General features: G+C 40.4%; 2 protein-coding genes across 3 annotated transcripts in view; one reads left to right on the forward strand and one right to left on the reverse strand.

The window, feature by feature from the left end:
* LOC127577349 (L-fucose kinase) overlaps window positions 1–13,308 on the reverse strand; it is a 245,635-nt gene extending 232,327 nt beyond the window's left edge. Inside the window, exon 1 of one of the 2 annotated variants that reach the window (XM_052028477.1) lies at window positions 13,220–13,308. The gene's annotated coding sequence lies outside the window, so the exon portion shown is untranslated. The remainder of the gene's footprint in view (window positions 1–13,219) is intronic. The other variant, XM_052028478.1, reaches the window with a different exon arrangement.
* A 592-nt stretch (window positions 13,309–13,900) lies between these two features.
* The window catches only part of st3gal2 (ST3 beta-galactoside alpha-2,3-sialyltransferase 2), a 229,283-nt gene continuing 220,409 nt past the window's right edge, over window positions 13,901–22,774 (forward strand). The window contains exon 1 of the mRNA XM_052028584.1: window positions 13,901–14,198. The gene's annotated coding sequence lies outside the window, so the exon portion shown is untranslated. The remainder of the gene's footprint in view (window positions 14,199–22,774) is intronic.

Here is a 22,774-nt window from a genome sequence, read left to right on the forward strand (position 1 = left end):
TAGCCTTGGAAAGTCTTTCAAACAACCTTTCTAACGCAGAGATGTGATCCTCCCATGTATCATTCCCAGTCACTAAGTCGTCAATGTAGGCATCTGTATGTTTTAACCCATGAATCACTGAATTAATCATTCTTTGAAATGTTGCTGGAGCATTTTTCATTCCAAATGGCAAAACATTGTATTCATACAATCCAGAAGGGGTTACAAAGGCAGAAATTTCCCTTCCTCTATCTGTTAATGGAACACACCAGTACCCTTTTAATAGGTCAATCTTTGTAAGAAATTTTGCCTTTCCCACTCTGTCTATGCAATCATCCACCCTAGGAATAGGGTAAGCATCTGACTTTGTTACAGCATTCACTTTCCTGTAATCTGTGCAAAATCTAACAGTTCCATCAGGTTTAGGTACAATAACACAGGGCGAACTCCAATTTGAAGTAGAATGTCTAATAATATCATTTTCCAACATGTATTTTATTTCCTGATCAACAAGTTTACTTTTTTCCACATTCATTCGATATGGGTGTTGTTTGATTGGTTTTGCATCCCCAACATCAACATCATGGGTAATTATCGATGTTCTGTTTGGAACATCTGGGAACAGATTTTTAAATTTTAAAATTAATTCTCTCATCTGTTGTTTTTGTGAAACTTGTAAATGGTCCAACTTCGTTTCAAGGTTCTCCAGGATATTTTGGTTTTTTAGTTTCGATGGAACAATATTTGGTCTAAATTGGCCTTCCTCAACATCAACATCAGGCATTCTAGAAACAACCTTTACATCATCCACCAAGGCCACAACTGAATCCTTCTCATAATAAGGTTTTATCATGTTTACATGACAGAGTTGTGTTTTCTTGCGTCTATCTGGTGTTTTGATTATATATGTTAGATCAGTCACTCGAGATTCAATAACATAGGGTCCAGAAAAACGAGCTTGCAAGGGATTATTTTGGCTAGGGAAAAATACCAACACCTTTTGCCCCACTGCGAATGTCCTAGGCCGAGCACGTCTATCAAAATATGTCTTCATTCTTATCTGGCTTGTTTTCAGATTCTCTCTCGCTAGCTGGCAGACTCTCTCCAACCGAGTTTTAAATTTTTGGACATAGTCCAACAGACTCAAGTGAACTTCCTCATTAACCCATTGCTCTCTTAACAACTCCAAAGGTCCTCTCACCCTATGTCCAAATACAAGCTCAAACGGACTAAATCCTATTGACTCCTGGATCGATTCTCTAACGGCAAACAAAAGTAAATGGATACCTTCGTCCCAATCCTTGGTGTTTTCAAAGCAATAAGTCTTCAGCATATTTTTGAGAGTAGAATGAAATCTCTCCAGAGCTCCTTGAGATTCTGGGTGATATGCAGATGATACAATCTGCTTTGCTCCCAGCTCATAGACTATTTGTTGAAAAATTTTTGACATAAAATTACTACCTTGATCAGATTGGATTTCTTTTGGCAAACCAAACAAGGTAAAAAATTTTACAAGAGCCTTTGACACCGTCTTGGCCTTAATATTTCTAAGGGGTATTGCCTCTGGAAATCTAGAAGTGGCACACATGATGGTTAACAAATACTGATTTCCAGTCTTAGACTTTGGTAAGGGGCCAACACAGTCCACAATCACCTTCGAAAAGGGCTCACCAAAAGCAGGAATTGGTTTCAAAGGAGCCACAGGGGGTTTTTGATTTGGTTTACCTACCATCTGACATGTGTGGCAGGTTCGACAAAACATCACCACATCTTTTCTCAAACCAGGCCAATAGAATTGTTTCAAGATCTTCCCTACAGTTTTATTCACCCCAAAATGACCACCCAAAGGCATACTATGGGCCAGGTTTAAAATCTCATCCCTATAAACTTTTGGAACAACAACCTGATGAATAACTTCCCATTCCTCAGTAACAGGAACATGAGGAGGTCTCCATTTCCTCATTAACACTCCATTTTTGACATAGTATCCAGTTGGCACTTTTTCAATCTCCTCACATGAGAGTGCTTTTTCTTTCAATTCTGTCAATTCAGGGTCCTTTGTCTGTTCCACCATAAAATCCTTCCTCGACAAAGACAAATCTTTAAATTCAGACTCACTATAAGGATGTTGATCCTCCAGTGAAGACAGAAAAGTCTCAGATAAGGCATCATAATTTTCTTCCTGTTTAGGACTGTCACAAGGAACTACATCAGACTGCACCGGACTGTCTGTCTTGGCTAATTCTTTAGCTCTAGCTCGAGTCACCGCACATGATGGGTAAACATCTGAATCATTCTCAGACTCATCAATCCTTGGTTTGGTTGTTAACCGTACCACAGGATCACTTTCTCCATCTGCAAGGTCATTTCCCAATAACAAAGAAACTCCTTCCACTGGCAAACTAGGTCTTATCCCTATCTCGACTGGTCCTTCTACGAACTTTGACTTTAAAATCACCCTGTGAAAAGGGACAGACATGGTCTCACCTGTAACGCCTCGTATTAGATTTACCTCACCAGTGTCACTTTCTTCACCAAAATTTAAAACACTGTCCAGCAAGAGAGATTGACTAGCCCCAGTATCTCTAAGAATTTTCACTGGCACCTGGGGTGACTCATCATTCAGTGAAACAAAACCCTCTGATACATACGAACGGAATTCTTTTCTCACCTCCTCCAACTTTTCCGCTTTTCCCTCTTGCAAGGACTGATCTTTAACAGCATCTCCTAAACCTTTTTGATTTTTAATTGCCTGAAAGCAAGCATTGGGCCCAGCTTCCTTCTTTTTCTTCAAAAGGGCACAATTAGATATCACGTGGCCAGGTTTCCTACAGTAATAACAAGTACGCTCAACAGATTTCTCCAGCCCTGGCTTCTTTTCATCTTTTCCTTTTTGATTACCTCCCAATTTAATCTCTGGTTTCCCTGGATTGTCTTTGTAACTCTTTTGAAAGGTTTTAGGTTGTCCCCATTTGGATTTATGGGTTAAAGCATAATCATCTGCCAACCTAGCAGTTTCTTGTAAAGTTTCCACTGCCTTTTCATTTAAATATGTTGTTAATTCAGCTGGAACACATCTTTTAAAGTCTTCCACTAGTATCAATTCTGTCAATTTATCATAATCCCCATCTACATTTTTAGCCAGGCACCATCGTTCAAAACATATTCTCTTTCCATTGGCAAATTCCATATAAGTCTGATCTGCAGATTTCCTCAAGTCTCTGAATTTTTGTCTATAAGCCTCAGGAACCAATTCATAGGCCTTCAAAATAGCTTGTTTTACCTTGGTATAATCAGCTGCATCCTCAACAGACAAAGCAGAATAAGCTTTTTGAGCTTTACCTTTAATCACACTCTGTACCATAAGAGCCCATCCTTTCCTTGGCCAGTTTGAACTCACAGCAACCTTTTCAAAATGTTGGAAATACTGATCAACCTGATCTTCTTCAAACGGAGGGACTAATCGAACCTCCCTGCTGGCTGAAAAACCATCATCAGAATCAGATTCCGAACTCCTACGCTTCATTTGTAACTCATGCTGCCTCTGTTTCTCCTTCTCCTCACTATCCAGCTCCATCCGCTTCATTGCTAGATCAGCCTCTATCTTCATCTGAGTTAGCTTTTGTTCGGCCTCTATCTTTAACTGGGTTTGCTCTCGTTCAGCCTCTAATCTCTTTTGCTCTCGTTCAGCTTCTAATTTATTTTGCTCTCGTTCAGCCTCTATCTTTAACTGGGTTTGCTGTCGTTCAGCTTCTATCTTTGCCAGCTGCACCTGTGCCTCAGAAATTGCTATTTCACTGCCAGGAAACTGTTTTAACACTTCCTTCTCAAACACCTTCTTTTCCACATAATGGCCAGCTATCAATCTCTGAATATCTGCCTTTCTCATAGACTGCTTTACTTCTGTAAGGTTTAGCCTTGTAGCAATCTTTATCAAATCATCCTTTTTCGCCACCTCCAATCCCTTTTGGGTTGGTGACTCCAAAAATGCCTTAATATCCATTGCTGCTGGTTTCCACACACACAAGCCAATTAAAAAGAATTTATCAGACCTCCCTCAAAAATCTTTGGATTGAATCCCGAACAAATCTCATCAATCTGGGGTACAATCCCAGACGACACTCATTAACCTTGGGAACTATCCCGGACGAGCCCCCAATTTTGTCACGAACCAGCAACAAAAGAAACACACTGAGCATGATTTAGTGTTAAAAACTATTTTATTAATCACTACTATTGATAATACGTAAAATAAAAGTAAAAATGTTAGTATGTTAGAATTCAAAAATGTTAAACCTCGAACGTTAACCCCAAAACTAAACTCTTCGTGTGTGTGTGTGACAAAGTCCAAAACTCCCAGTTCCTGAATGGTTCTTAAAGTTCAGTTCCGCAAGCCATAAGGTGAAACATGAGCAAGGGCTTCTTCAACAACCACCGTTGTCTGAAGATAAGATGTAGATGTAGAAAAACATAGAGAGAGTACATACGAAATCCAAATGTTCCACGATGGAACCCAAACGACACTTCAGTGTTTACTCGGTAGTGACTTCCTCACCCCGAAAAGCATCCGAACCGTGGTCGTCCACACATAAATACCTGTTTCCTTCTACAGGTCAGCAACAAAGTGAACTCCACCAGATTACTTCCAACTTCCATACATGGATTTCAGTGGCAAACACAGTTATTGTTTCTCATCCATCGATAGAGAAAACAAGCAGGCTGGTGTCTCTCTCCCTTCTCTCTCTCTCTTTCTTCTTCTTCTGACTTCTTCAACAACGTCATTACGTCCTTTATCTTCTATTGACGTAAGCACGCCCCACACACACATACACACACACTCTCTATCTTAAAGGGACTTTCACTGAGTCCATAACAGTACACCCATCTGTAGGAGTAAACTTTCATTTGTATCTATAGTTTTTTTTCATTAAACAAAATGAAAACAAGCAAATAAGCAAACAGAACTCAACCTGTGTGCATTACTGGTTTTGTTACTTTCCTCACATTTTATACCCTCCTGTTCTGGCTTGCTTTCCCCTCAGCAATAATGATTATTTTGTGTTTCAGAGCTTTCCCCTTCAGCAGATGCGCTCTCATTTTTAAGACCGGGAATATCTTCAGTGACTGTGCTCAGAAATGGGTTTATTTTTATTTAGTTGAATAGGACAAAAGAAAGTTACATTCACACATTTTGTGGCATTAATCTCCAATTCTTGTTTCCCCCCTCCCCCCCCCACCCCGATTGTCTGAGCTTTTAGTTTTATTGGGTGGTTTAACTGTCAGTATTTGTGACAGTGCACTCAGGGTTTATTTCAGGTTTATCCAGCTTTTCCCATCACTGAACGATTAATAAGGCTATTCCATGGAAATCATAGAGGACATCTCATTGAAAAACACAGCTTCACTTGATTTAGCGAAACAGTGGCATCATAGGTAACACATGCAAATCAGAGCGCATATAGATAAATTGTGGTTGGGGCATTTGTTATTTTGACACTGATTGTGGTTCCTGATTCATTTAATTTGTTTTTCCACAAGGATCAGCCTCCAAGCCCCTGGGTGCACCAGCCCTTCTGGTATTTGTTAGACTGCCAAATGGCCAATCCAGGCCTGCTGGCAAAAGACCCAATGGGTGAAAGAAGGCAAACAGTCTTCAAGCAGCAAGTGGCAATGATCTGAAATTCACTGCGTGCCAGGGTTATCGTAGAAGATTCAACTGTGACTTTAAAACTAAAATGAAGTATCTGAAGAGGAAAATATTGCAGGCCAACAACCTAACAGAGCTAGAGAACCGAGCTAACTGACTGCTCTGACAAAAAGCCAACAAGGTTGCAATTGGCTGAAAGTACTCTTTCTGTGCTATATGGTTCAGCGGGTGGATAAGGAAATTGTTGGTGCTTTGATACATTTTCTGTTGGATATGGGTCTTACTTGAGTGTTGAGTTTGCTGCTTAGCAAGCATGCCTAATCCCATGTTGTAACTTTACTGGTTGGCACCTCATTTTTAGGAAAGCCTGGCCCTGTTCCTAGGATGCTAATAACACTCTTGATTGAACTGGAGTTGGTCCATACAGATGTGCTCCCTTAATAACTTCGGCTGACATTCCCTCTCCATTGTCCGTGGATGCAGTTGTCAATTATAACATCCCAACAAAGTTAAGGACAGCAAACATTGGAAACTGGTTTATTGCTGACTCCAGCTGTGTCAGCCAGGACCATCAAGAGAGCAGAATGTGTAATTTTTTAGCTATAGTTATAGGGAGAAATAGGATAGGCTGGGATCGGTTTTTCCTGTAGTGAAGGAGGCCGATGGGTGTCCTGATAGAGGTATAGATAGGGTAGATAGTCAAAATCTTTTACTCTTGTAAAGATATCAAAAATAAAAAGGCATAGGTTTACAGTGAGAGGAAGGATTTTTTAAAGGGGATCTGAGGGAAAGTTTTTCTTTAAAATACACAAAGTTGTTGATATCTGGGATGCGCTGCCAGAGGAGGGGGTGGAATCAGATACAATCAATACTTTTAAGAGACATTTAGACAGACACTTAAATAGGCCAGATATAGAAGCAGCAACACACAAAGCAACGGAGGAACTCAGCAGATCAGGCAGCATCTATGGAGGGAAATGGAGAGTCGACAGTTCAGGTGAAGGGTCTTCTGAGTTTCTCCAGCACTTCGTGTATTGCTCCAGATTCCGGCATCTGCAGTCTCTTGTGTATCCAAGGCATAGAAGGATATGGACCTATCTGGGCAAAAGGGTCAGCATGGATGTGGTGGGCCAAAGGGTCTTTCTGTGCTGTATAACTCTGCGATTACCTATGCAGCATTCTTGGGAATGGAATCACCAAGTCTCAAAAAGATGCCCTTTTCAAATAACTGAGCATTAACAGCTGCAATAATTTGATCTTAAAAGTTACTTAAATTCAAATGTTTCCAATAATTACATTACAAGAAAATATTCATCCCCATCATTGCTGTGAAGTGATGAAAGGGAATTTAGGAGTAGTATCACAAAGGAAACCAGTGTGTTCACCAATATTTTAAGACTAGTATTTTCCCTTACAATTAAATTTCAAAATATGCATAGAACAATTACAGCACAATTCAGGCCCTTCGGCCCACAAAGCTGTGCCGAACATGTCCTTACCCTAGAAATTATTAGGCTTACCCATAGCCCTCTATTTTACTCAGCTCCATGTACCGATCTAACAGTCTCTTGAAAGACCCTATCCTATCCACCTCCACCACTGTTGCCGGCAGCCCATTCCACACACTCACCACTCTCTGAGTAAAAAACTTACCCCTGACATCTCCTCTATATCTACTCCCCAGCACCTTAAACTTATGTCCTCTTGTGGCCACCAATTCAGCCCTGGGGAAAAGCCTCTGACTATTAATATTATGTACTATTTCCATTTTATGCTTTGAGCAACAAGATGCCAGATTTGATCTGGATTTTGTTGAAGGAAGGCATTACAGGAATCATTACTGCAAAATTAAATCTGTTCTTTGATTAGCACAAAATAACAAGCACAGATCAACTGCTAAAGACTTAGTATGTACTTAAGGGTTCCTGACCAGTTCTCAACCTCCTGCATTCTCATCACAGCCTTACTACCACTGTTCTCTCTCTCATATTCTCACATGTCTGGCCTTTGAACTTGCCCAATGGAAGAGGCAACTTTAACTGGTCCCCATTTCTAGGAATGGTTACAGATGGACACAGCCCTTTGGAAAGCCACCAAATTCCAACTGCTATTCTGTGACGTGCTCATTATTACAAGCATTCAGGTATCTGTTAACAGTCAGAAATAACAATTGCCATCAATGCCAACTGAGTAAAAAGCCTGATGGCTTGAGTTTCTATAGACACACACACAGCCGAGGGATGACAACGGGGGAGGGGGGGGATGTGGAAACGAATCCTATGGCCTATTAGTAGGGATCAATGCTTTCATGAGGCAGAATAAGATTGGTGCCAAATATAGACCCCTTTAAATAAATGTATTGAGAAACCCTGTATCTCCTGTGCATGATTCACAGTACATCCCCAATATTAACCAATTATCTAACCCTACATGTTCCACAGTTATTATCTGGTACAGATATTTTAAGTTGCATACTTCAAACACATTCTGATATTAGCAATTATCCTACACTGGTCATTCAGGCTAAATAAAAAGGAATTTGGTAGGCACTAGGAGAACCAAAGTAGAAAGTACTTATTCTAGATTCAAAGCACCAAATAAACTTAGATAGCTGCAAATGCAATGTTTTATCTAATTGCTTTCATACACTTTACATCGCTATAAACAACAAATCACAGGTGCTAACGAACAGAAATATTAAGCAATTTTTCCCCACAGGTGCTAATGAAATTGCTGAGTATTTTGCCCACCAAGAACTTATATTTTTTCCATCCCATCAAAAAAGCCAAATAAAGATACATGGAGTATAGGAAAACATAACTGAAGAATGCAATACAATTGAACGATGCAACATTCAGCACCAAATATCCTTGACTGCAATAGGTTAACTGCTTTTGGCTAGGATACATTTCAGGTGTGACAATTTTTTTGGTGGTTCTTCTCTGCTGAAGAAAAACCTTTGACCTAGGTCCCTGTTATCCAGGATATTACCATCCAATGATTTCCACTTGAAAAGGTGCAGATGTGCGTATGCACGAAATGAAGACTGAATAATTATCATGCTGCCCTTGGCATTATTGAGAGATAGAAAGATACAGCACAGAGGCCCTTCGGCCCATTGAGTCCATGCCAACAATCAACAACCCATTTACACTCATCCTACATGAATCACAGCTTTTGTTTTTATTCTCCCCACGTTCTCATCATTTCAGATTCTCCCATTGACCTAACACTAGAGGCAATTCACAGCAACCAATTAACCTACCAACTTTTGTGTCTTTGGGATGCAAGAGGAAACCAGAGCATGCGAGGGGGAACGGGAACAACTTGCAAGCTTCTCGTAGACAGCACCCAAGGTTAGGATTGAACCTGGGTCATTGGAGCTGTAAGGCAGCAAGTTCTACTGGCTATGCCACTTTACTTTTGCTTCCACATGAGAAAAGCCATTAGGGAAAGTATCCATGTAATTATGCTGTAACACAAGTCACTAACTTGGAAATAAAACAGGCAGGTCATGCATCATTGTCATGAAAATATCATTTCAACACCAGGAACAAAAGCTTAGATATTAATATATACATCACCAGAACAAACATTAAATAGGATTCTTCAGGCACCCAAAGATGTGAGCAGCATGGCAGTGCAGTGGTTATCACTGCAACCTCACGGCTCCAGAGACCTGCGTTTGATTTCGACCTTGGCTGCTGTGTCTGTGGAGTTTGCATGTTCTCCCTGTGACAGCAAGGGAGTCCCCTGGGTGCTCTGGTTTCCTCCCACATACCAAAGACATGCTGGTTGGTACAGAATTGGCTCCATAAAATTGCCCCCAGTGTAGGTGGGTGGCAGGAGAACTGGGGAGAGGGTTGATCGAGGATGACTTGCTTCCACACTGGTTTGTGGGTTGAGGTAACGAGAGAGACCAATGTGGGAATTGCAAACTCTTCCACAGATGGGGCAGAAAGTGGCTGACAGGGTGGATAGTTTGTGAAGGGGTGCACTCCTTGAATTTTCCCCCCCCCCCCATTTGCCTGCTAATACCTCCCACAACAGAGCCAGAACAATCTGTTTTGGGCGTCTGACACTGGGCACACAAACAACGTGGCCTGTCCGATGTAGCCAGTTGAGAGTAACCAGGGCTAAAATGCTGCGATGCTTGCCTTGGAGAGGACACTAATGGTGGTTCTCTTATCCTTCCATGAATTTGGAGGATCCTGAACACAAGAAAGTAGGAGCAGGAGTTGGCCACTCAGCCCTCAGGCCTGTCCTATCAATCAGACCAGTGATGATCAGCCACAGTCATAACTCCCCTTCTGAGCCTGTTCCACATAACCCTCAATTCCATGATGGTTCCAATATTTATCTACCTCTACCGTAAGTACTAATCATCTAGTCTCCACAGCCCTTGGGGCAGAGAAGTCCAGAGATTCACTATCCTCTGCAAAAATAACCCTCCCCTTATCCTGTAATTACGTCCCCTTGTCTGAGACCCTCGTACTAGCAAAAACATTTCAATGTTTCAACATCTGCCCTGTCACATCCCCTCAGGATCTTATATGTATCGAGAAGGTCACTCCTTGTTCTTCCATATGCCAAAGAATACAGACTCAACCTCTCTTGATAAGACAATTCTCTCAAAGGAATTAGTCTGGTGAATCTCTTTTGGACTGTCTCTGTTGCTATTCTAGGTAAGGGAACCAGAACTGTGCACAGTACTCCAGGTGCAGCCTCACCAACACGTTGCACAATTGAAATAAAATTTCCCTATTTCTGAACTCCAACCCCTTTGCTCTCTAAAGTACTTATTGCACCTGCCAACTTCTGCGATTCATGCCTTAGAACACCTAGATCCCTTTGTACTTCACTCAGTTGCAGTCCCTCTACATTTAGGTAATATGTAGTATATTTTTCCAGTGTTCTGAAACTCTGGCTGTAAGTAGTCCAGGTCTCAGGAACATATGGAAGGGCAGTGATCACTGCTTTATCTTTAAGTACCCCTTTTATTGAAGGCGGTGTGAGTGCATTGAAGGCAGTGGCAAATTTCATCATTGATGTGTGCCTTTCCTGAAAGGCAGCTTACAGATATGGGAAGTGGTCTGTTTTCTGAGGCCTTGTCATTAACCTTTATTGTTGGAGAGCAGTGTGGTGTAGCAGAGGCCAGTTGATAGAGGACCTAGGTCTTGCAGATTTTCAGTGCAAGGTCCATCCTCTCATATTGCTTACGTGAACAAATTGATGATGTCTTGAAGTTCAGTCTCTGATTGTGCATAAATGCAAACTGCCTGCATACTGTGCTGCTGCTGCTACTGAGAATTAGATGACATTGGTTCTGGAGTGCAGTCACTACAGGTCGAACAGTTTCCCATTAGTTCTGAAAACTATTCCACTCTCATGGGAAATTTATTGGAGGGAAGGTGCAACACTGCAGCAAGAAAGATTAAGAAAAGATGAAGCTTCACCAGTACTCACTCCCCTCTCACAGCATCTTACCATGCAACCACAGCAGAGGAACCATCTGGGCCTTTAATGGTTTCCTTCCAATCATCCATGGAAGAAAACAGTGAAAGTATTTCTTCCAAGTGAAGCTACTTTACTCCCTATACATTCATGATTGCTGGTCAGATTCTGCTCCAACTCCATCTACAAGTTTGCAGATGATACCACCGTAGTAGGCAGTATCTCAAATAACAATGAGTCAGAGTACAGGAAAGAGAAAGAGAGCTTAGCGACATGGTGTCATGACAACAACCTTTCCCTCAACGTCAGGAAAACAAAAGAGCTGGTCATTGACTCCAGGAAGAGGGGCACCTGCCTACATCAATGGTGCTGAGGCAGAGAGGTTGAGAGCTTCAAGTTCCTCAGAATGAACATCACCAATAGTTTGTCCTGGTCCAACCACATAGACACCACGGCCAAGAAAGCACACCAGTGCCTCTACTTCCTCAGGAGGCTAAAGGAATTTGGCACGTCCCCATTGACCCTTAACAATTTTTATAGAGGCACCATAAAAAGCATCCTATCCGGGTGCATCATAGCTTGGTTTGGCAGCTGCTCTGCCCAGGACCACAAGAAACTGCGGAGACTTGTGGACACAGCTCAGCACATCATGAAAACTAGCCCTCCCTCCATGGATTCTGTCTACACTTCTCACTGCCTTGGTAAAGCAGCCAACATAATCAAAGATCCCACCCACCCTAGACATTCTCTCTTCTCCCCACTTTCATCAGGCAAAAGATATAAAAGCCTGAAAGCACGTACCACCAGGCTCAGGGACAGCTTCTATCCCGTGGTTATAGAACTATTGAATGGTCCCCTTAAACAATAAGAATGAACTCTTGACCTCACAATCTACCTCATTATGGCCCTGCACCTTATTGTCTGTGTGCATTGCACTTTCTCTGTAACACTTTATACTGCATTCTGTTATTGTTTTTCCCTTGTATTACCTCAATATACTGATGTGTTGAAATGATTTGTATGGATGGCATGCAAAACAGCATTTCACTGTACCTCAGTACATGTGACAATAATAAACCAATTTACCAATTATTCATTTGCACTTAGTGCACTTCATCTGCTGATCACAATGTGGACTCTTCCACACTGGGGAGGTTGAACACCAAACTGAGTCGCCGACATGCAAAACACATCCATTCAGTCCACGAGGATAAATGAGCTTCCAGTGGCAAGTTACTTTAATTCTACAAATCACTTTAACCTGTCTCTGGCCTACCATGCTTTTCTAGCAAAGATCAGCTCAAGTTCAAGGAACTGCACTTCACCTTGCGACATGGCACAGTTCAGTCTTCAGCATACAGCATCAAATTCCAGTTCTGACGAAGGGTCTTTGACTTGAAACATCAACTTTGCTTCCCTTTCTATAGGTGCTGCCTGACCTGATGTGTGTGTCCAGCATTTTCTGGTTTTATTTCAGATTTCCAAATTCTGCAGTTTATTGACTTCCATCAAGTTCGATAATATCAGATCTCTCTACTACTTTCTGTGGAAACCTAAATATTTCCACCTTTTCTCAGTTCTGATGAAGTTATTCACATGAAATATTAATTCTGTTTTCTCTCTTGGTGAATAGTACAGAACTAATGGGCCAAATGGCCTACTTCTGCTCCCTTGTCTTGTGAATCAGAAAATGCTGATGTCCAGCATCTGCAATTATTGCTTTTGTTTCCCTTAACTGCTCCCATTGAATGCGCAGTTTATTAATTCTTTTTATATTCAGTTAAATGCCTCGATTGAACAACAAAAACATAATAAAAGATCTTGCAGAGACTGGAAGTCTGAAACATAAACAGAAAATGCTGGAAACACTCAGCAGGTCAGGCACCTGGGGAAAGAGAAACAAAATTAAAGTTTCAAACGGAAAACGTGTTCTGACGAAGGGCATTCGGACCCGAAACATTAACTCTGTTTCTCTTCCCACCGATGCTGCCCGACCTGCTGAGTGTTTTTGTACCTGCTGTTAAACCCAGTGGCGGAGGCTTGCTCCCAAGATGAACAGGATTTTAAATAAAGACATAAATCGAAATAGTAAACCACTGCATTGTTATGAAAGGGAATTTTTGAACACTTCAACCTTACCTGCCCCACTCTTCAATATCAACACACAACCACTGCCCATACAGACATCTTTCCACCTTGTCACCACGGTGTTGACCTTTACCCTTCCTGGCTGGTTGCGTCATCGCGGCCGCACGGAGTTGTAGTCCGGGCTGCGGGCTGCCGAGTGCGCATGCGCGGAGGCATTCCGCGCCATCAGGCCGGCGGTTTTCCGTCGTCCGCCGCCGATCCCTCTGCGCCGCTTTGTCCGGTGACAACGGTCCACACGCTCTATCGAATCATTCCTTCTGCAATAAATAAATCCCCGCCCCTTCCCTGGGATTTTTAAGGGGTAGATTATCCACGTCTTTAGCGCAGTCCCAATTCAGCTTCCCCCCCCCCTTCCAAATCTTTAGGGTATGGTGTCTGAGGTAAAATATCTTTATTAGTACGTCTGCGTCCGACAAAGCTAACAAAAGAGTGAGATCTTACTACATTTTACGTGCTTCCAAAAAAAAGGCAGCGCGGAGAGTGCTGTTAAATGGATGGAGACGTCGTCGCCCCCACGCCTGCACTGGCCGCGCTCGGCCCGATGGGAGTTGTAGTTCCAGTCGCCTGCCGTTCTATTCCGATGAATGGACGAACCTTCCAATTAAACTACAACTCCCAGCAGGCCCCGCGACCCATTCAAACTGTTGTGTGGATGTCTGTAGTTGCCCCCTGTGCACTGCTGATGCTGATAGGGGTTGTGGTTCACGGGGGGGTTAGGAGAGATAATTCGTTTGCAAGAAAGAGAGATTCAGCCCTCACAGTCCACTCGCTGCAGGAAGATTAGTGAGAGAGCGAAGGAGCCACTCCCCCCTACCCGTCAGAACGGAGCCAGATTACCATCACCACCACTACTCACAGCTGTGATTAGAGAGCCAGGCTCCAGAATCGCAGAGACCAGCTGCAAACACCATCATCTTCCAATTCAGTCATATACTGTACACTGGCTTTGTTGCTGGAGCACGCCAGAGCGGTAAGTGTTATGCATGGACTCAATCTTAAAAAGCTTTCCAGTACTGGGCAGCGAGATGTTGCTGCATTTCGGTGAACTGGTGTTCCTTCATCAAGTAAACGTTTCATTAATAGTTTCTCCCACTCCCAGCCTCACTCGGATTATGATTTACAAATGGAATCGGGACTTTTTCATTTGTATTGTGTGCGCGGTACATCTGCGCTGGCACGTTTGAAGTGTCCAACTTTGTTGCAGTTTGCATTTAAATTAAAATAGTGTATATAAAAACTCCCAGTAGTTTCAACTTTCTTCCCCCACCCCCCATCATCTGCAAATTAAGGCAAGCCGACTGCCCGATCACAGCTGCGTTTAGATTTAGTTGTATTAAACTCGTCAGACGAGCTGAAACCGAGAGGTGCTTCCTTGGGTATGTATGATTTTTTTTAATGCCTTCGGTGCCATTAAATAAAACAACCGGATGTTTAATATTTTAATCGTTAAATTATATCGTTTAAAGTTACAATTATAATATTTGAGCACTCAGCAGATTTTTTCGCAGCGGGTTTCATGCAAGTGTGTTATTTAACTCTTGTCAACTTTACAGAAGAGAAGCTTAATAATTAAGCCTTTATAAAACGAATCGAAATTTGCCTCCCATTCTATAATAATTTTGCTTGAGGAAAGTAATTGTAGTTCATCCTAGTGAAATGAAAATTTGTTAGGATGAACAGTTTTCTGGTGTATAAACATGTGTAGTAAACTGTTGTTTTCTAATTAGCGTACTGTATTCTTTTTACAATGCAAGCTCTTGGAAATGGACATTCCGTTAAGAGATACGAAACAATAAACATAAACTTTCCAAGTCAATTTCATACAAGGGTTATGTATTGGAAATCCGCTGGAGTGCTAAAATGTTGGAGAACAATCGGCAAAACATGTAAAATGCTAAAATGTGTAGTCAGAACAATGGAGTGCTTATCACAAGAAACAGTTTGGTTTAGTTACGGCTTGAGTTAGGTGTCCAGTTTTGGGTGTCATTCGTGACAATAGAAAAACCATGAAACAGTCAGACTAGCACTTAAGACACTGAGGAAACACTGAAGAAAGAAAACTATACAAGATAATAAATGGTACTGAGCATGAGGTCAGTGTAGCCATAAGATAAGGAAGGAGATGGGTTCATAACAGTAAAAGGCAAATATTGGGATGCGACTAGTATTTACAATTTTATTATCAGAGACAAAACAAAAAACACCCGGATAGCCTCAAATAAAAAAAATGGGTTCTGGATAGATTGGTTTATTATTTTCACGTGTACCAATATACAGTGAAAAGCTTTGTTCGCATGCCATCCAGCCACATTATTCCATACATAAGTAGATTGAGGTAGTACAGAAGGAAATCAATACAGAATGCAGAATATAGTGTTAAGAGTTACAGAGAGAGTGCAATGCAGGTAGTCAAATAAGGTGCAAGGGCTATGACCAGGTAGATTAAAAGATCAGGAGTTCTTTATCGTACAAGACGTCCATTCAAGAGTCTTATAACAGTGGGATGGAAAATGTCCTTGAGCCTGGTGGTACATGTTCTCAAGCTTGTGTATCTTCTGCCCAGTGAAAGTGGGGAGAAGAGAGAATTAGTGGTGGGAGGGATCTTTGATTCTGTTGGATGCTTTCCTGAGGGAGGATGAAATCAGTAGAAGGGAGGTTGGTTTTGATGATGGACAGGGACTGTGTTCACAACTTTCTGCAAATTCTTGCAGTCTTGCGCAGAGCAATTGACATACCAAGCTTTGATGCATCCAGATAGGTTGCTTTCTATGTTCCATCTATAAAAATTGCTGAGGATCATTGGGGACATGCCAAATTTCCTTAGCCTTCTGAGGAAGTGGAGATGCTGGTGTGCTTTCTTGGCCATAGTGTCTATATGGTTGGACCAGCGCAAGTTATTGGTGACATTTACACCAAGGAACTTGAAGCTGTCAACCATTCCCACCTCAGCACCTTTGAATCAGACAGGTGTGTACTCTGCCCTCAATCCTGATGTCAATGACCTGCTCTTTTGTTTTGCTGACATTGAGAGAAAGGTTGTCGTCTTGACACCATGCCACTAGGCTCTCTATCTCCTTTCTGTACAACTCATTGTTGAGGCTTCACCTGATTGCTATCTGTGGAGTGAAGACAACTTGCCTCAATGTAGTTCTGAAGAGAATTGCAAGTCCAAGTGCACAGGAAGATAAAGAAATTTAATAATATGAAATACTGGCCTATATGGCTAGAAGACTGGGGTACAAAAGCCTGGAAATAATTCTCTGGAATTCCCTGTAAAAAAAAAATTGATCACTTTTCATATCTCAAACTAGTTCTTGTCAAAGTTAGACATCAATAACAAATTATCACTGCCTCTTGTACACCATTACAGCCTACAGCTAACTGAGGAAGAGTTTAAAAGACCAAGTCATCAAACTGAATACCAAACTAATGGTTTAGCCAGGAGTTATGTATGATCTCTGTCCCGCTGTGTAGTTTTAAGATGTGGATGACCTACAGTGGCCATCTCAAAGCACTGCAGGAGTACCACAAATGCTGCTTTTGCAAATCCTCAATGTTGGCATCGTCGCCCTGGCTGGTATCGTTCACATCAAGGCTCTGATCACTCAAGGCTCTGATTTTGGAAAGGAGGGTGGGAGACAATTCACCCACAAGCCTGAGATCTGTCTTCTGAAGCGAGTGTTCTGCTCTGTGCTCCATCACATCTAGAGATTTCCAGGATGACAGAGAAAATGCTTCAAGAGCCTTCTCAACATCTTGAGAAATTTGTAATATACTAATACCAAATCGATGCCACCTGGTCTTTGAGCCATGCACTAATAGGAACTGGCTCCCTCTCTTTCCCCTGTCTGAACCAGTCAAGATTTAGTGTATTTCTATGAAATCTCAATACCATACTCTCTAGTCTAACCTTTTAGCTGAAAACTTTTATCCCTTGAACTATTCTAGAAAATTTATTCTGCATCCTATCTAGATCCTTTCCATCCTTGCTAAAGTTTGGCATCCAAACCTGGATTTAATATACCAGTTGTGGCCTAAGCAGTGTTTTGTGTAAATTCAATATACAAGAGCAAGGAAGTTGTGTCTCTGCTTATGAATCCCAAATGGTTTATTAACCAGTCTAACTAATAAGATTTTGGCACAAATACCCTGTGGTCTCCCTATCCTTGCACACCCATTAGAAATGTACCATTTAATGCATATTGTCTCTACTTCAATTGGATCCCCTCTCATTCTGTAGACTTCTCATAAATAGTGATTGGTGCTTGAACATTGGCTGTTTATAATCTATAGGAATGATTTAGATAAGGGAAAACAATGTCATATGACACTAAACTGAGTGTGATTGTGAAATGAGGATGGAAAGAGCCTTCAAGGTGCTTTACTTTGAGCGAGTGGGCAAAAACATAGCAGATGAATACAATGTGGATAAATGTGAAGTTAACTACTATGACTGGAAAAGCAGCATATTATTGAAATGGTGTTAGATTGGGTTCTTGTACACCAGTTACCAGAAGCAAACATGCATACACAGAAAGCAGTTGAAAAGGCAAATTGGTATGTTGGTCCTTATAGCACGATGATTTGAGCACAAGGCCTTGGAGAGACTGCACCTGGAGTACTGGTTTGTAGTTTTGGTCTCCTTATCCAGAAATGGTTCTATAGAGGGAGTGCAACAACTATTCACCAAACTTATTCCCAGGATGGCGGGACTGCCTTATGAGATCAGGCTGACCAAGTTGGTGTTCACCAGAGTTTAGAAGGGACCTAATTGAAACTTGCAAAATTCTGACAGGTCAAAATACATTGGACACAGAGATGACCTATTCCCTGGCTGGGGCATATAGAAAGATGGTCACAGTCTCGGGTTACAGGGCAAGACTTTAAGGTCGAGATCAGATAAATTTCTTCCTTCAGATGCTGATGAATCTGTGGAATTTGCTACCACAGGTTTGTAAAGGCCAAGTTGCTGAATATATTTAAGAAGTACATAGATACAGTTCAAAAGGCATTGAGGTGGGAAGAAAGAGTGGGAATGTGGTATTGAAGTAGATGATCAGCCATGACTATGTTGAATGGCAGATCAGAGACAAATGACCTACTACTGGTCCTATTTTCTAAGTTCTGTTTATTCTTTCTACCAAAGTGATCAGAACATACTTTTCTGCATTAAACTCTACCTGCCAATTATCTGCTTAAAAAAAATCAACCTACCTATGTCTTTTTACGTTGCCAGTCTATGATATTACCACTGTTTGTATCCTTGTTGCTACATTTCCCTCTAAATTATATCCAGCAATTCTCTTTACAGCCAAGACTACCTTTTGTCTTTTCTGATGTGACATCTTCTGTACTACATAAAATTTTGCCTCCAAAGCTGTCGAATACATTGGAGCTCTATATTTGTCATTGATATTACATTGGAGACTGTTATTTTCAGTGGCTTCTCTCCATGCGTTTAACAATTATTTTCACTCTTTGAGACGGTGCAATCCCTTTTTTTTGTCCAAGTCTTTTAAAGCTTTTCCAGTCAGCAGGTAGATTGCCAGCCATTTCTAGGTTAGATGGGAATTGTACATTATGGGTAATCTGCAATATGTATTGTATTTCAGTTAAGTAAAATTAACAGTTCAATTTTTCACTTTATAAATGCAAAAGTATCTGGAGTTAAGAAAATGAAGATTAGGATTTGTGTTCTAAGAATATTTGGCTCAAGACTTTGTTTTTCCTGCTTTACGTGTTATCAGTCTTTAATGATGATTCAGAATGGGTAAGTTCCATTCCGATATCATGTGTTATTTTCCCCTTTTTTCTGAAAGGGCTCATTAAATCAAGATCTAGCCTGTGCACTTAGAGCATGACAAATCTCATTGCACTCTTCCAAGAAGAGGAGGGTCTCTTGTGCCCTGGTGAATATTAATCCTGCAACCAACACCTAAAGCCAAAATCACCTTGCTATAAGCAAATTTGCTTTCGTGTTACATGCATTAAAATAGTCGTAGTGTTGTACAGCTTAGAAATGGGCCCTTCAGCCCAACATGTCTTTGTTGATCACCATGCCTATCTATACCAATCCCACTTGCCTAGATTAATCCCATATCCTCCATGCCTTCCTCATTCAAGTACCTGTCAAGATGCCTCTTAAATGTTGTTACTGTTCCTGCCTGCACCATCTCCTTTGGCAGCTAAATCCAGATACCAACTAATCTTTCTGTGAAAAATTTACCCCTCAAATCCCCTAAAAACCTCCCTCTCACCTTAAACCTATGCAATCTAGTTTTAGAAACCCCTACCATGGGAAATAGCCACTGGCTACCTACACTAGTTATGCCTCTCATACTTCATATACCTCTATCATATCACCTCGGCCTCTTTCACTCCACGGAAAACAGATCTAGCCTATCCAATCTCCCCTTCTAACTCAAGCCCTCCAATCCAGGCAAAATCCATGAGTCTCTTCTGCACCCTCTCCAGCTTAATCATTACCTTTCCTATAGTGTGGCGACCAGACCTGCATGTAATGCCCTTTGAGTCCTTTACTATTTGACATTGCCTTGGAACCCTTGGCAATTGCCCTTTGGGACTCTTCTAACATATTTGGTGTTACTTCTGGAAAAGGGATCCATAAGATATCACTATATGCAGATGACCTGTATCTCTAACCCGGAGAAATCTATCCCTGCAGCACTATCATTGCTTGCTCAGTTTAGTGTTTTCTCTGGTTATAGATTAAATCTTAATAAGAGTGAACTTTTTTCATTAAATATGCAAGTCCCAATTTATAGGCAATTACCATTTAGATTAGTGACTGATTATTTTACGTATCTGGGTGTTAAAATTACCAAGAAGCACAAGGACTTATTCAAGGTTAACTTTTTACCTTTAATTGATCATGTTAAACAATTGTTTACTAAGTGGTCCCCGTTGTCTCTGTCATTGATTCGTCGAATTAACATGATTAAGATGAATATTTTACCAAAATTTTTGTATTTATTTCAGGCGGTTCCAACTTTCATTTCGAAATTCTTTTTTTATTCTATTGATTCTAAAATTCTTTCATATATATGGCAGAATAAAAATCCAAGGTTAAGTAAGAAATATTAACAAAAATTAAAAAAGGATGGTGGTATGGCTTTGCCTAACTTTAGATTTTATTATTGGGCAATTAATATTAGATACTTAATTTTCTGGGCACAAGATTTAGATGTAATTCAATGTCCTCAATGGGTGTATCCTGAGTATGAATCAGTGCAAGGATTTTCATTAGCTTCTATTTTAGGGGCCTCACTCCCTTTTGCACTTACTAAGTTGAGTAAACAAACAATTAACCCAATAGTTAAACATACAATACGAATATGGTTTCAATTTCGTAAATTTTTTGGATTGAATAAATTCATTTTATCAAGTCCTAGTCAATCTAATTTTTTTCTTTCAACCATCTAGAGTTGACTTAGCTTTTTCTTTATGGAAAATGAAAGGAATAACATGTTTTCGTGATTTATTCATTGATAACTGTTTCATGTCTTTTGAACAGTTGTCTAATAAATACAATTTGCCTAGATCACATTTTTTTGATATTTACAGATTAGAAACTTTTTAAAAGTCACTTTATATTCTTTACAGATACTATATAAAACTGAAATTATGGGAAAAATCTTAGGTTTTAATCCTTTTCAGAAGGGCTTGATAGCAATAATTTATGATCTGATTATGAAAATACTTCTAGAGACACTTGATATAATTAAGATTGAATGGGAAAGAGAACTCCAGATACTTTTACCTACAGAGACGTGGAAGAAAATTCTTCAATTAGTTAATACATCTTCAATGTGTGCTAGACATTCTTTGATACAGTTTAAAGTGGTCCACAGGACCCATATGTTGAAGGACAAGTTAGCCCATTTTTATCACCGTATAAACACTATATGTGACAGATGTAATTTGGAGGTCACTTCCCTGACACACGTTTTGGTCCTGTCCTCTTTTGGAAAAATATTGGAAAGACGTTTTTAATATTATTTCAACTGTATTGAATATTGACTTACAACCCCATCCTATTACTGCAATTTTTGGGTTACCAACGATGGATTCTGGCCATTTATCTGCTTCTGCTTGTCGTATGATTGCTTTTGTTACATTAATGGCCAAGAGATCCATTCTATTTAAATGGAAGGACCCTATACCCCCTACTACATTTCAATGGTTTTCTCAAACTATAACATGTTTAAACTAAGAAAAAATTAAGAGTGGTACTGTTGATCCTTCACTTAAATTTGAGGAAGTTTGGAATCCATTTATTCAATATTTCCATACGATATGAGCAGACCTTTATCGAATCCCCTTCTATAACCTTTGAATATAGAGGAGCGGAGCTGACGACATAAGAATGTGTATTTTTTAATCGAAGAAATTTCAGTCCAGTTTTTTTTCTTTGAAGTTTTTGGTTTGCTTTTGTTTAATATTATACTTTTTTTTGATCTGGGAGTTTTCTCTTTATATAATTAAATTTCTTATCAATTATTTTGTTTCCCATCATGTACAGTTAGCAAGAGTGTGGGAGGTCTAGATTACATATTTTACTCCTTGTGAGTATAAATATTAACATTATTATTATCCCAATCTCTTTGTATCATATGTATAATCATTAATGTTATGTACATTAATTTGAATTAACTTGAAATTCAATAAAAATATTGAAAAAGACCTGCATGTAATACTCCACATGCAGCCAAACCAACGTTTTGTCCCAACTCTGGTACTCAATGCCTTGGCCGATGAAGACAAGCATGCCATGCATCTTCTTCACATACCCCTCTACCTGTGTTGCCAATTTCAGGGTACTATCTACTTGTACCCCTAGGTGTCTCTGTTCAACAACACTCCCCAGGGCCCTTCCATTTGGTAAGTACATGGTGACTACATTTCAAAAATACTTGCCTTACTGATATCCTGAGGTTATAGATGGAACTATTGAAATGTAAGTCATTGTTTTTAATTATGCATCTTCAAATTCTATGCGGGTCCCCCATCATAAAAACCTTCAGCTATCAACCATACAGTGAGTGTGAAACAGCCAGGCAATTTCCTGTATTTACAATGGATGCAGCTTCACAGTGATCTCAATAGAGCATTATGTAACTAGCTTTAATGTGCTGGAGTTCAGAAAAAAATTGGAAAAAGTTCCTGGTTCTGCTTGCTTTGCAGTAATTCCAACTGGAAATATCTGGGGATCAGCTGAATCTAACTCGATAATGATGTCCCAACAATCAAGTAGTTTGCTTTTAGTTAAAGAATTAGCACCACAAAATTAGCACTTTTCCCTTGTCTATGTATCCCAAGAAACAATCAATGGCTTTTGGTGAGAGAGAATCTCCCTCACCACTACTTCTCCACTTGCCCATGTATGTATTTTCCCTTCCAGCTTGAGTACTTCTTTATGACTGTACTTTAGTAATTGCAAAGAGGCAGTAACCACATTCTTACTGATGCATGGATCAGAATTTATAAATATCTGGTGACTCATTATAACTAATTATACAAAGTTAT

The sequence above is a fragment of the Pristis pectinata genome, chromosome 13, assembly GCF_009764475.1.
Source record: "Pristis pectinata isolate sPriPec2 chromosome 13, sPriPec2.1.pri, whole genome shotgun sequence".
Classification (NCBI taxonomy): domain Eukaryota; kingdom Metazoa; phylum Chordata; class Chondrichthyes; order Rhinopristiformes; family Pristidae; genus Pristis; species Pristis pectinata.